The 13,637-nt window shown below is 41.0% G+C and overlaps 1 protein-coding gene across 5 annotated transcripts in view; it reads right to left on the bottom strand.

Annotated features, from left to right (window-relative positions):
- Positions 1–5,238: 5,238 nt before the first annotated feature.
- The window catches only part of SLC25A37 (solute carrier family 25 member 37), a 128,462-nt gene continuing 120,063 nt past the window's right edge, over positions 5,239–13,637 (bottom strand). For all 5 annotated transcript variants that reach the window (XM_003412472.4, XM_064272684.1, XM_023551008.2 and 2 more), the window contains 2 exons: positions 9,990–11,803; positions 5,239–5,678 (listed from right to left, as the gene is read on the bottom strand). The gene's annotated coding sequence lies outside the window, so the exon portion shown is untranslated. The remainder of the gene's footprint in view (positions 5,679–9,989; positions 11,804–13,637) is intronic.

The following is a 13,637-nucleotide window of genomic DNA, read 5'->3' on the forward strand; positions in this document are numbered from 1 at the left end:
GGTTCTTAAGCACTAGCAAGCGGCCATCTAAGATGCATCAATTGGTCTTAGCTCACCTGCATCAAAGGAGAATAAAGAACACCAAGGACACAAGGTAATTACAAGCCCAAGAGACAGAAAAGGCCACATAAACCAGAGACTACATCGGCCTGGGACCAGAAGAGCTAGATGGTGCCTGGCTACAACCGATGACTGCCCTGACAGGGAATGCAACAGAGAACCCCTAAGGTAGCAGGAGAGCAGTGGGATGCAGACCCCAAATTCTCGTAAAAAGACCACACTTAATGGTCTAACTGAGACTAGTAGGACCCCGGTGGTCAAAGCCCCCAGACCTTCTGTTGGCCCAGGACAGGAACCATTCCCAAAGCCAACTCTTCAGACATGGATTAGACTGGACAAGGGGTTGGAGAGGGATGCTGGTGAGGAATGAGCTTCTTGGATCAGGTGGACACTTGAGACTATGTTGGCATCTCCTCCCTGGAGGAGTGATAAGAGGGTAGAGGGGGGTTAGAAACTGACGAAATGGACACAAAAAGAGAGAGAAGAGGGAGGGAGGGAGCTGTCTCATTAGGGGGAGAGAAATTGGGAGTATGTAGCAAGGTGTATGTAGGTTTTTGTGTGAGACACTGACTTGATTTGTAAACTTTCACTTAAAGCACAATAAAAATTAAAAAAAAAATGTAAATATAAGGTTTGCATATAAGACCTCATTCAAGCAGATCCCCAATAATTTGTCACAACGTCTGGTCCAATGTAGGCTGAGTTCAATTTTCATAATCTAAAAGGATTTTCTTCACATGACTGTTAAACAGAATCAAAAGAAATAATGCTATTAGAGTAATTTAAGAACTGTAAAGTGTAATATGTATTATCCAGATGCTAACTTAGTTGGGGTCTCCTGGCCCACTGAGAAGCAGATAAGCTTAGCTCAGACCCCCATTCACGACCTGTCAAAATCCAAACATTTAGCAAAATGGTTGCTAATTCCTAGTGGGCTCATTTCATTCTCAGTTTTCTCTGTGTGTCACTGCGGACAAAGATTTTCAAATTAAACATCAAATGGCAATGGGTTAATGGGTTTTATTCCTAATTTTATATCATGGAATTCCCACTAGTTGCTTCATCACATGTGGATTTCAGCCTTATTTCATCTGCAAATCCCTCCAACCTCCTATCTTTCTCTTTCCTTCTCTCTCCTCTGTATCCTTCCTTTTGGGAACAAAGAGAGTCTCTCTCGTTTCAAGAACAGATTCACCACCACTTTTCATTGCCTTGGCTCATGACTTCACGTGTTTTACCTTCTTCCCTAAGCCGTTTATCAAGGTAGTTTTATAGATGATGGCATTTTCCCAAGAAGAATTCTGGTGCTACATAATAATAATAATAATTCATTGATGTTACATATAAAATTCATAATGTAGGAAAATTTTCATCTGGAAAATTTAGGCAATTAAAAACAAAAACCTTTCATTTCAAGCAGTCTTAAAATGGCTTTATTTGTACACAGGGGTAGACAAACAGTCTATGATTACGTAAGGCTCTGAGCTAGACCTTGAAGAGTCAACGAAGTTTAAAATACAATACAAGGGCAAAAGACCTAGAATAGCCAACACAATACTGAAGAGGAACAAAGTTGGAAGACTGACACTGCCCAACCTCAAGAAGCAGTATAAAGCTACAGTAATCAAGACTGTATGGTATTGGTGAGAGAATAGGCATAAAGACCAATGAAACAGAAGCCAGAGACCAGAAACAGATCTACAAAAATATAGTTAACTGATCCTTGACAAGGGAGCAAAGGCAATTCAATAAAGAAAGGATAGTCTTTTTAACAAATAGTGTTAACGAAAAAAATGATGAGGTATTTGACTTTCATCAGAGCCAACTTGTGACAGAGTTGCCAGAAAAGATCACTGTCACTAGTCAGGGACTACTGTATTAAATTCTTAATAGGAGTTGTGAGGAACCCTGGTGGTGCAGTGGTTAAGAGCTTGGCTGCTAAGCAAAAGTTTGGCAGTTTGAATCCACGAGCCACTCCTTGGAAACCTTATGGGGCAGTTCTACTCTGTCCTGTAGGGTTTCTATGAGTAGGAATTGACTCAATGGCAATAGGTTTGATTTTTTATGATTTGTCTATTGCCTTAGGCATTTAATTTGCATTAATTTCTCTGTGACATTTTACAAGATTGGAGCCAGAGGACCCAGTCCATGGCCTTGAAACAGAACAAAGCTAACTGGCCCACAAAGGTAAAAGATCCATACTTTTGTTAATGTATGGTTCCAACCAGCTGAGCCAACCAAGCAGAGCCAGGAGATTCTGGAAACCCTTTGTATACATGTACTACTTGAAGAGTCCTTACGGGACTCTATGTCAGAGAAAAAATCAAGCCATCATCTCCATTCCGGTCCTTAAACCAAGCCAAAGCAGAAATAGAACATGGGAGCTTTTGACTCCAAAGCAAATGTTACATTTACAAGGCCCCGCCACCTCACACTGACTTAGACTGCCAACTCTGGCCATCAGAGTGAAGTAGTGAACTGTGGACAATACAATCTATCACCCCTGGCAAAGGACCCAGTGCAGGAATGTGCTCCACTTTCAACACACTTGCATCCCCTTTTAATTACAGTGCCTGTCAAGAGCTCTCAGCTCCCACACACCCAGTTCCTTACAATGCTGGACTGTTCTGTAGCTTCCCTGGGCAGCAACAGAGTAACAAACACAACTGCTAACTTCAGCTTCTCAGGGGAGCAAGGGTCCCAGCTGACCTGATCAGTCCAACAACTGTTACTGACTTGTTCTTTTCCAAGTCAGGGAACCCTGCCTTGATTGAGGGGAATAGGCTCTCTGCTGCCCTCTTGTCCCCAAAGAAGTAATTTTCCTGGGTGGCAAAAAAAAAAAAAAAAAAAACCCGTTGCCAGCCAGTTGATTCCGACTCATGGTGACCCTATAGAACTGAGTCAAGCTGTCCTATAGGGTTTCCAAGGCTGTAATCTTTACAGAAGCAGACTGCCACATCTTTCACCCATGGAGCAGCTGGTGGGTTTGAACCACCAAACTTTCAATTAGCAGCTGAGAGCTTAACCACTGTGCCACCAGAGAATAAAACTTCCTGCAGCCCTGGGAAAGAAGAGTTGTTCAACCGGAAGAAGTTCAAATCTGGTTTCTTCCATTATTCAAATCAAACCACAGTACCTGACAGAGGAAATCAATCAATTTTAGCAATGATGTTTAATTCTGGCTGGGAGACTTTACCCCAAATATTTCCATGGCTCCATACAGATGATGCCTAAAGTTTAAATTGGATAGGAGCCCATGGATACTCAGATTTGGGATTCTTTTAAAGAGAAGGAAAAGGGAGACTGGAGAAACAAAATTCCTGAAGGCTTATAGTCTGCTTTCTGGGATATAAATATTCTAATAACTCTAACTTTTCCTTCAGAGAATGTTGCCGATATGGGAGCCCTTGGATCTAGAAGAACAAGAGAATCCCGACAGCTCAGGCTCTTGCAGGAGCAGGTTCCACATTTGCTTTTTATCAGCTTTTTCTTGGAAAGGTCAGTACAGAGATAAAGAATCTCTGAGGTAACTAGCCACAAAGCCGGTCTTCAAAACCACTCTCTACTAGTGTCAGGTTGTTATTTATAATCATCCCTCAGCACTTGAAATGGAAGTATAGAATGCATAATCTAAATTTGAGAGATGAGCTTTACCCTGGAATGGAGTTTGGGGGGCTTGCTTCTGCTCCATACACCCCTCTTACCCTTAAGCTTTTCAGCCATAACCTGGCCACCCAGTTTAGGCAGATTTCACCCCCTCCCCAAGAATCTATTGAGCTTTTCATCTATACCAATGGAAACTGAATCCCTGAGTGTTGCTTTTCTGAACTTCTTAGGAGCTAATACCTGTAAAGAAGCTAACCCAAAACCATTGCCTAGAAGCCAGGACAGATTAATTAATAAGTTGTTAGCATTATTATTATTACTTTTTAAGAGATAAGGAAACTGAGAATCAGAGAATCTGTGACTTGGCTAGGATACACCACAAGTCAACGTTGAGACCAGAACCAAAACTCTGGGTTCTTTTTTCTTAATCTAGCAAATAACGAAATATAGTAAATTCAATCCATGTCTTTGTAAAAAATGATACTGAAACTTTGTAACAGCATACCCCTGCTCTTTTTCCAGAGGATCTGCTTTAATTCCCAAGAATGAATTCTAAACTGATGCCCACCTACTGGGGATGCTGTGGAGGAGGTAACTGCACTGGGCAGAAGATATACCACTTAAATAAGTTCTCTGTGTAGATTGGTATAGGAACCCATTCCACAAAGAAAGGCTGCAAGCCCTCCACATTATTATCATGATAGCAAGTTGCTAGACCTGTGGTTCCAAACTTGTAGTTACAGATACTGGGGTTTACAGTATAACTTTAAAAAACTAAGCATCCCACTGTGAACCAAGCACAGTCTGTACGCTGAGTAAATAATGTTTTTTGTGCATGTAGATGCCATTGTAATTATAAACACAAATGTATTAAAAACTTAACAGTGGCTTTTTGCATTATCTATTTTCTCAATCAGTAGATACTAAAGTTACTGAATATCATGAAAATCCATGAAATTTTTAGATGTTGAAAGAGTTTTTTTCTATAATCATAGGAGGCAAAAGAAAAAAAAAGATAGATATCTGCTCATCAAAAGGCCCTATTAAGAAAAGACAAGCTATAGATTGGGAGAAAATATTTTCAATATATATATTTGAAAAAGGAATTATATCCAAAATACGTAAAGAACTCTAACAACTTAACAGTAAGACAAACAACTCAATTAAAAATGGACAAAAGATGTTGCATTAGTTTCCTATGGCTGCTGTAACAAATTACCCTCAACTTGGCAGCTTAAAACAACAGAAATTTATTCTTTCACAGTTCTGGAGGCCAGGAGTCCAAAATCAGTATCACTGAGCCATAATCAAGGTATCCAGTAGGGCCATGTCCCCTCTGGAGGCTCTAAGGAGAATCCGTTCCTTGCATCTTTCAGTTTCTGGCAGTTGCCAGCATTCCTTGGCATGTGGTTGCATTATTCCAATCTTCAAGTCCAGCATCTTTAAATCTCTTTCTACTCCATCTGCATATCTCCTCTGTGTATATGTTAAACCTCCCTTTGCGTCCCTTTTATTAGGATACATGTGATCACATTTAGGGCCCATCTGGATAATCCAGGATAAGGTCCTTAGCTTAATCACACACATTTTTTTTTTTTTTTTAAACAAGGTAATATTTACAGGTTCCAGGGATTAGCACCTGATACCTTTGGGGAGCCATCCTTCAGCCTACCACAGATGTGAATAGGCAGTTCACAGAAGAAGATATTCAATTAGCCAGTAAGCACACGAAAAGACATTTAACACCGTTAGCTATCAGAGAAATGAAAATTAAAATGACAATACGATGCCATCACATACCCAGTAGTGTTGGTAAAGATGTGGAGGAACTGGAACTCTCATAAACTGCTGGTGGGAATGTAAAATGGTAGAACCACTTTGGAAAGTTTAGCAGTTTCTTATAAAGTCAAACATGCACTTACCATATGATGCAGCAATTCCACTCTTAGGTATTTCCTCAAGACATATGAAAACATGCTCACATGAAGACTTGTTATGCAAGTTCTTAGCAGCTTTATGAATAATAGAAAAAAATGGAAAAAAAAAAAGTAAATCAACATGTAAATGAATAAGACAAATTGTGGCATATCCATGCAACGGAATGGTACTCAGCAATAAAAAGGGATGAATTACTGATACATGTAACAACATGGATGAATCTCTAAAATATCAAGCCAAGAAAAAGAAGCCAGACTCAACAGAGCATATGCTTGATGATTCTATTTTTTATTACGCTCCAGATAGATAGACAGACAGACAGATAGCTTCTGTCAAGTTGACTTCAACTCATGGTGACCTTAAGTACAACAGACCGAAACGTTGCCCGGTCCTGTGTCATCCTCATGATTGCCAGCATGTATGAATCCACTGTTGCAGCTATTGTGCCAGTCCATCTCACCAAGGGTCTCTGTCAGCCTTGCTGGCCCTCTACTTCAGCAAACATGATTATCTTCTTCCAGTGATTGATCCCTTCTGATGACATGTCATCTAGTCATCTAGTCATTAGTCATCTAGTGCTGCCATAACAGAAACCTCACAAGTGGATGGCTTTAACAAAGAGAAATTTATTTTCTCGGTCTAGTAGGTTACAAGTCCAAATTCAGGTCGTCGGCTCCAAGAGAAGGTTTTCTCTCTCTGCTGGCTCTGGAGGAAGGTCTTTGTCCTCAATCTTCTCCTGGTTGAGGAGCTTCTCAGGTGCAGGGACCCCGTGTCCAAAGGATGTGCTCTGCTCCTGGTGCTGCTTTCTTGGTGGTGTGAGATCCCCAACTCTCTGCTTGCTTCCCTTTCCTTTTATCTCTTGAGAGATAAAAGGTAGTGCAAGCCACACCCCAGGGAAATTCCCTTTACCTTGGATCAGGGATGTGACCTGAGTAAGGGTGGTGTTACGATCCCACCCTAATCCTCTCAACATAAAATCACAATCACAAAATGGAGGACAACCATGCAATACTGGGAATCATAGCCTAACCAAGTTGACACACATTTTTGGGGGTATACAATTCAATCCATGACATTCCACCCTTTGGCCTCCCCAAATCACATCCTTGTAATATGAAAAACATTCACCCTGTCATATCATAGCAAAAGTCTTAACTCCAAGTCCAAAATCTAAAAATTCCTCTTCATCTGTGAAGTCTAGAACACAAGTTATCTGCTTCCAAAGGTACAACGGCAGAACAGGCACAAGCTAGGCTTTTCCATTACAAATGAGAGAAACTGGAGGGAAAAGAGGGATAACAGGCACCAAGCAAGTCAGCGGAACATACTACATTAGCCCTCAAAGCTTTGAAAATAATCCTCTGTTCTCTAAGACAGTTTACACAATGGCCCTGCCCTCCAGCCTCTAGGTATTGGCCACAATCTCTGGATTCTGAGTGGAAGCCCCTCAGCCCTGGGCTTCAGCTCTACCTTCCAGGTCCACTGGGACAGCAACTCTTCTCCCTCATCTTTAGGCACACCATTCTCCTAGTCCATGTGAGTGGCAGTCCCACCCTTAGAAACACCAGAGGCCATGGCTCTACCATTTGAAACCCCTGAAGTTATGGCCATACATTTTGAGACTGAGGCAGCTCAGCTTCTTGTGTTCCTTGTCTCTTCAGCTTCTGTTTCTTGTTTCTTTGCCTCTTGGCTCCTTGAGCTTCATGCTCGCATCTGCCCTGCTGAGGTAAGTGTTCCAAAGCTCTGTACCTCCACCAAAAGTGCCCAGAGGCATCCCACTCCCCCAGGAAGCCTCCTGCACACAGGCACTCAGCTCTCTGGTTCCATGGGTCAGCTCCAGCGTTGTCTGGCACTGGTCTTCTGGTCTGCCAGTCCTCTGCTGCTGTTTCTCACCATCTTTGCCTTCTCCACTTCTCATTGTGTCTAGGTCTTCCATCCATTCACAGTTTCAAAACTATTCCCACATTTTAGGTATCTGTTAAAGCAGCACCCCACTCCTGGTACCAAATCCTGCCTTCGTCATCTAGTGCTGCCATAACAGAAATACCACAAGTGGATAGCTTTAACAAAGAGAAATGTGTCATCCTCATGATTGCCAGCATGTTTGAATCCCTTGTTACAGCTATTGTGCCAGTCCATCTCACCAAGGGCCTCTCTAACCCTCTCTGGCCCTCTACTTCAGCAAACACAGTATCTTCCTCCAGCAATTGATTCCTCCTGATGATATGTCCCAAGCAAGCAAGTCAGATATCTATTATGACCCATAAGGTTTTTCTTGGCTAATTTTTGGAAGCAGATCACCAGGCGTTTATTTCTAGTCTGTCTTAGTCTGGAAGCTCTGCAGAAACCTGTCCACCATGGGTGACCCTGCTAATATTTGGAACAACGGTGGCTAACTTTCAGCATTACAGCAACATGCAAAGCATCAAATTATAAGAAACTGACAGACAGGTGGTGGTATCAAGCTCTATCAAAGATAAATCTATTATATTAAGTGACAGAAGTCAGATCATTTGTTATCTGGGTCTAGGGGTGCGGGTGGATTTACCAGGAAGAGGAACAAAGAAATTTTGGGGGTGATAGAAATGTTCTATATCTTGATTGTGATGGTGGTTACATAGATGTATTAATTTCTCAATACATATCAAACTATACATATAAAATGAGCACATTTTATTGCATGTAATGTAAATGTAAATACAGTTGATTTTTAAAAGTGTTTTTCCTACTCATAAATATTGGTTTCATTTACCTTGGACCAGGGTTCAATGAAATGATGAATGGGTCAAATCCAGCCCACTCTCTCTTTGTGTATGGTCCACAAGCTAAGAATAGTTTTTTATTTTTAAATGGTTGGAAAAAAAATCAAAAGAAGAATAATATTTTGTGACCATAAAATTTTATGAAATTCAAAAAAATTTTATTGGTGCATAGCCATGCTCATTCATTATGTATATACCATATTTTACACAAATAACACACGCCTTCTACGTTTGCCAACCATGCCCTTCCCCCATGAGTTATTTTCATAAGCACCACTATGTCAATGCTGTTAAAAAAAAAATTGACACAGCAGCACTTATGAAAATACCTCACGGAGAGGGGAAGGTGCAGTTGGCAAACAAATGTAGAAGGCGTGCATTATTTGTATAAAAATATGATAGCCTATGGCTGTATCACACTATAAGGGCAGTTGAATAGTTGCAACAAAGATGATATAGTTCACAAAACCTAAAATATTTATTATCTTGTCCTTTACAGAAAAGGTCTGTTGACCTCTGCTCTAAACAATAATCTCAATAACACCATCCCTTTGCAGGCTACGAGAAAGGAATGACTGACCATGTTTGTTCATTCGAAACAAAGAGGAGGTAAATGAGCCTATTTAGGGAGAAAAGAAACCAAGGTAAACCTGTAACAAAATCTATTTGCATGTTTTTCCCTAATCAAGAAGCTTGCCAACAGCTCGGCTATTAGAAAGTATTGGTGTTCCTTGGAGTTTTTGCACCTTTGTGAGAAATCATGGTCAGGTTTTGAGTTGAGTTCCATTGACAAAACATCGGTCTACCCTTTACTACAAAGTTAGCCTGATGGGGCAGACAGCTTGCTGGGTCTGAAAAGGAAGAAGGACTACAGAAATTAATACTGTTCCTCTTAGGCCCAACTGTTCCCTCCCACTTTCTTTTTCTTTAGACAGCCATGTTCTTCCTGTAAGGGCTCTCAGAGCACTTCAGAAATATATAATCATCCACAAAACCTCTTAACACAGATCTTCTATATCAGTCCCCTAGCTTCAGAAAGGATTCCATGTTTTTCCCCATTCAGTCTCCTGGTTCCATGGGCAGTTGCAAGAGCATGGATTCACATCATTTCCTCTTTTCTCTATTCTACCTTGCCCTGTCTGTTGTCAGGACCCAAACCTGTCCTAAAAGGTTTCAAGCGTCAAAGCAAATAACATTATGTTGCCTTCTAATTCTTCACAATATTTTTATTTAAGGGAGACCATGTTAAATCAGAAATACAATCAGAATTTTCCATAGAAGTGAGGATGGTGAAATTTTTACTTGCTTTCTTTGAATACTTCATCAGGAAAGATCAACTGCTAGAAGAGGACATTATGTTTGGTCAGCAAGAACAAGGGAAACCCTCCATGAGATGGATTGACAGAAAAGCTGCAACAATGGACTCAAACATACCAACAATAAAGCTGACGCAGGACAGGGCAAAGTTTTCTTCTGTCATACATAAGGTCACCATGAGTCAGAGTCAACTTGATAACAACTAACAACAACAACAATATTAAATGCACTTCTAGAGGAGTTTAATGGGGGAAAATAATCAAAACAAGTCTGTGGAAATGAGAACAGACAGACAATTAGCTTTACCTTGATGATGTGGTGGTATTCGGGTGGTTACAAGTTCATTACATAATCGAAGCCTAAAGTCTTTTTTTTCCCCCTGATGGTGACTGTCTCACTTCAGTGGTCACCTCTCTGTGTCAGGGTCTGGGACACTGATTCAGTTTTTCATTCCTTAGGAGCATGTAAATTTACACAGTTTTATAGTTAGAGACATACTGCCTGCTCCAGTCAACAAAGTTAAATCCAGAAGCCTCAACTTAGAAGCTTTCTTCCCGAGTAAGTGATACATTTCCTCCTGCTGAGAACATTTTGCCTCCCCTGAACCCAAAGCAACAAGTCAGGGGAGTGAACACATCATTTCCTTTGGCAAATGAGGAGAAATGACAAAAGGCTGAGTATCTTTGTATTTATTCTGAAGAAAAGGTGACTAACTGCTTTATTTATCTAGTAAAATCCTTCCCCAGGTGAACACACTGAGGTAGAATATCTTACTTGCAATTGAGATCTGGGGCATTGAAAAGCCTAAGCCACTGTACATATAAATCTCTTTTCAAAGAAGCACAGGAGAAGATTTTAAGTAGAATGAAAACAAGTCCAAACTGAGGGATTACAACTGAATAGTAAGTTATTGGCTAGAACCCTGATTTGAACCCATAAACTGCATAGCAGCTGCTGTTATTTCTCCAGAGATATGCTTCCCTCTGAGTGCCTCATCTCCAGTGAGATACAATGAAAATGCTTCCTGTCTGGAGCAAAGGAGAGTGAAGGAAACCAAAGACTCAAGGAAGAAATTAGTCCACAGGGCTCATGGCCCACACAAACCACAGCCTCTTCTAGCCTAAGACCAGAAGAACTAGATGGTGCCCAGCCACCGCTACTGACCATTCTGACCAGGGACACAAGAGAAGGTCCTGGTTAGAATGGGAGAAAAATGTACAACAAAACTCGAATTCCTAAAAAAGACCAGACTTACTGGGCTGATAGAGACTAGAGGAATCCCTGAAACTATTGCACTAAGATACTCTTTTAACCTGGAACTGAAGCCACTCCCAGAAGTCATCTTTCAGCCAAGTAATAGATTAGCTTATAAAATAAACAATAACAACAATGAGGAATGTGCCCCTTTAAACAATCAACCATACAAGACCAAACAGCATTTACCCAAAAGCAAAGATGAGAAGGTAAGGAAGGACAGGGAAACTGAATGGATAGAAACAGGGAAGGTGGAATGGAAATGGTGAGAGTGTTGACATATTACGGGGATTATAACCAATGTCACAGAACAATTTGTGTATAAATTGTTGAACAGGAATCTAATTTGCTGTGTAAACTTTCATCTAAAACACAATAAAATATTTAAAAAAAAGAAAGAAGAATGAAAATGAGACCTACTCTTGGTCCCTGGAAGATCTACTTGAACAGGCAGGTAGCCTGAGGAAAGTCCCACCTCCACCTGGTAACTTGAAATCAAACTATCTAGTTGACATGAAATATGCCAAAGAAAGATCAGATGTTGGTATTACTTTGCCATCTTCTTTACTTTCTTCTAACACATTAAAGTACATGAATTCAAGAAGGCTATAAAAAAAAAATTTATGCATGTATAGCCTTCTCACTTAGGGGGCCTTCTACAGCAAATTTTTTGATTGTTGTTGCCTTAGGGTCAAGATCAGTTCAGGGCCTTACTTACCGAGTGCTGCTGTAACATAAATACCAAAGTGGGTGGCTTTAAAGAACAGAAATTTTTTTCTCACAGTTCTGTAGGCTGAAAGTCCAAATCAGTGTCTTGGCCATGTGGATTTCCTCCTTGTTGGTAGCCCTGATAGCCCTGGGCATTCCTAGGATTAAAAAACAAAACTAACTAAAACAAAAACTATTTTCAAACAGGATTGCATCCACAGGTATAACAGTTAGGATTCCAATACATATTTTGTGAGGGACACAATTTAATCCATAGCAGGACCTTATGGAGCCCTGGTGACACAGTGGTTAACCTATCGGCTGCTAACCAAAAGGTCAGTGGTTCAAATCCACCAGCCACTCCTTGGAAACCCTATGGAGCAGTTCTATTCTGTTCTACAGGTCTTTTTTTTTTTTTTTTTTAGGTCCTTATGGCTCTGGTTACACCATCAGCTGTCATGTACTCTAATCCAAACAAAGTCAGCATGGTAAAGTAGAAGGTGCCTTGGCCCAGGATGCAGAAGACCTAGCCCCACCTGAATTCAGTATTCTCACTGATCAATGGGGGTACTAATATGTGTTCTACCCATTTCACCCAGGCATGGAAGAAACAGCTGAAAAGAAGGGCAAAAATGCATATACTATCAAGTAAAAATTAGCCCATGCAAGCCTATTAGGAGGCAGAAACAAAATTGAGAAGATGGAAAAGTTAGCTTTGGGCTCCTTCCTCCCACTTTGGTTGTCTTCATCTCTAAGAACTACCCAGCTTTGTCCTCCTGATGTACATTCTTCTTTCCTTTCTCTCCTCCCTAGTCCAAATTATTCTTATCAAGCATGTCCCAACCCTAGGGCTCTTGACTAAACTCACTTGCACAGAGGTAGTAATGAGAGAGAGATGGTTAGGGTGAAATGTCTCCATTTCCCACTGTTATTGAGCTTGCAATATGCTACATTAAGATCTTCAACTCCATAAAGGAGCTATGGGGGAATCTCAAGCACCAGGGCAAAGCTTTGGGGAGACATTTTGGGCACTCAATACTCATGGCCCCTAAAAATCATGTTACAGAACTGACTGCCTACCCTGCCCAGACTAAGACTTATCCTGGAAAGAAAAGGTGGTAACTAGTATTTCTCAAGGGCTGACTTTGTGCCAAAGTCCCTGGATGGTGCAGTTAAGCACATAGCTGCTAATCAAAAGGTCAGTGGTTTGAATCCACCCAGAAGTGCCTCAGAAGAAAGACGTAGGGATCTACTTCCGAAAAATCAGCCAGTGAAAACCCTGTGGCGCACGGGTCTATCTGGCACACGTGGGGTGGCGATGAGTTGTAATCACTCAATAGCAATTGGTTTGGTTTTTTTTGGGGGCGGGGGCTTTGTGCCAGCACCTTTACATACTTTACTTCATTTCATCAGGTGACTGACAGCTTTCATTTAATTAGTGTGAAAAGCTGTTAGAGCTGAGAAAGGCTTTAGAAAGCACAGTCCCCCCCCTTGTTTTCAGGTGTGCTGGCTTGGACCTCAGTGATGGGGTACTACTCAAGGTCACACAGCTGGTTGTGGTAGAGCTGAGTAGAAACCAGACTTCAGTATAAAGATTGTGCCCTTCCTTCCATTCTAAGGCTAAGCTTCTCCCGTACTGTAATTCCATTCGAAGCCAAGTCTGAGCAAGACTTTGTGTGATTTATTTCTGAAAACTAGACATGCCCTTGGTCCCCTTCATAAGCACTGATAGAGTGAAGCTAACTAGATGATTAATTTTATCACATTCCTGTTCACCAAGGGCCTGTACTTGATCTCAGGGTGGGGCTACTCAAAAGTAGTTTTCCTACACAAAATGATTCGTGAACCATTGAAGTACTTTCTTCTCTTTTCTGAAAGCTGGAAATACACACATGAATTGGTGTGACATGTATCTATGGTGTGTATGTTCAATGAAAGTGTCACACAAAGTGTGAACTGCTTTTGTTTTATATTTCTGATATATGGGTTCAT

The sequence above is a fragment of the Loxodonta africana genome, chromosome 19 (assembly GCF_030014295.1).
Source record: "Loxodonta africana isolate mLoxAfr1 chromosome 19, mLoxAfr1.hap2, whole genome shotgun sequence".
Lineage (NCBI taxonomy): Eukaryota > Metazoa > Chordata > Mammalia > Proboscidea > Elephantidae > Loxodonta > Loxodonta africana.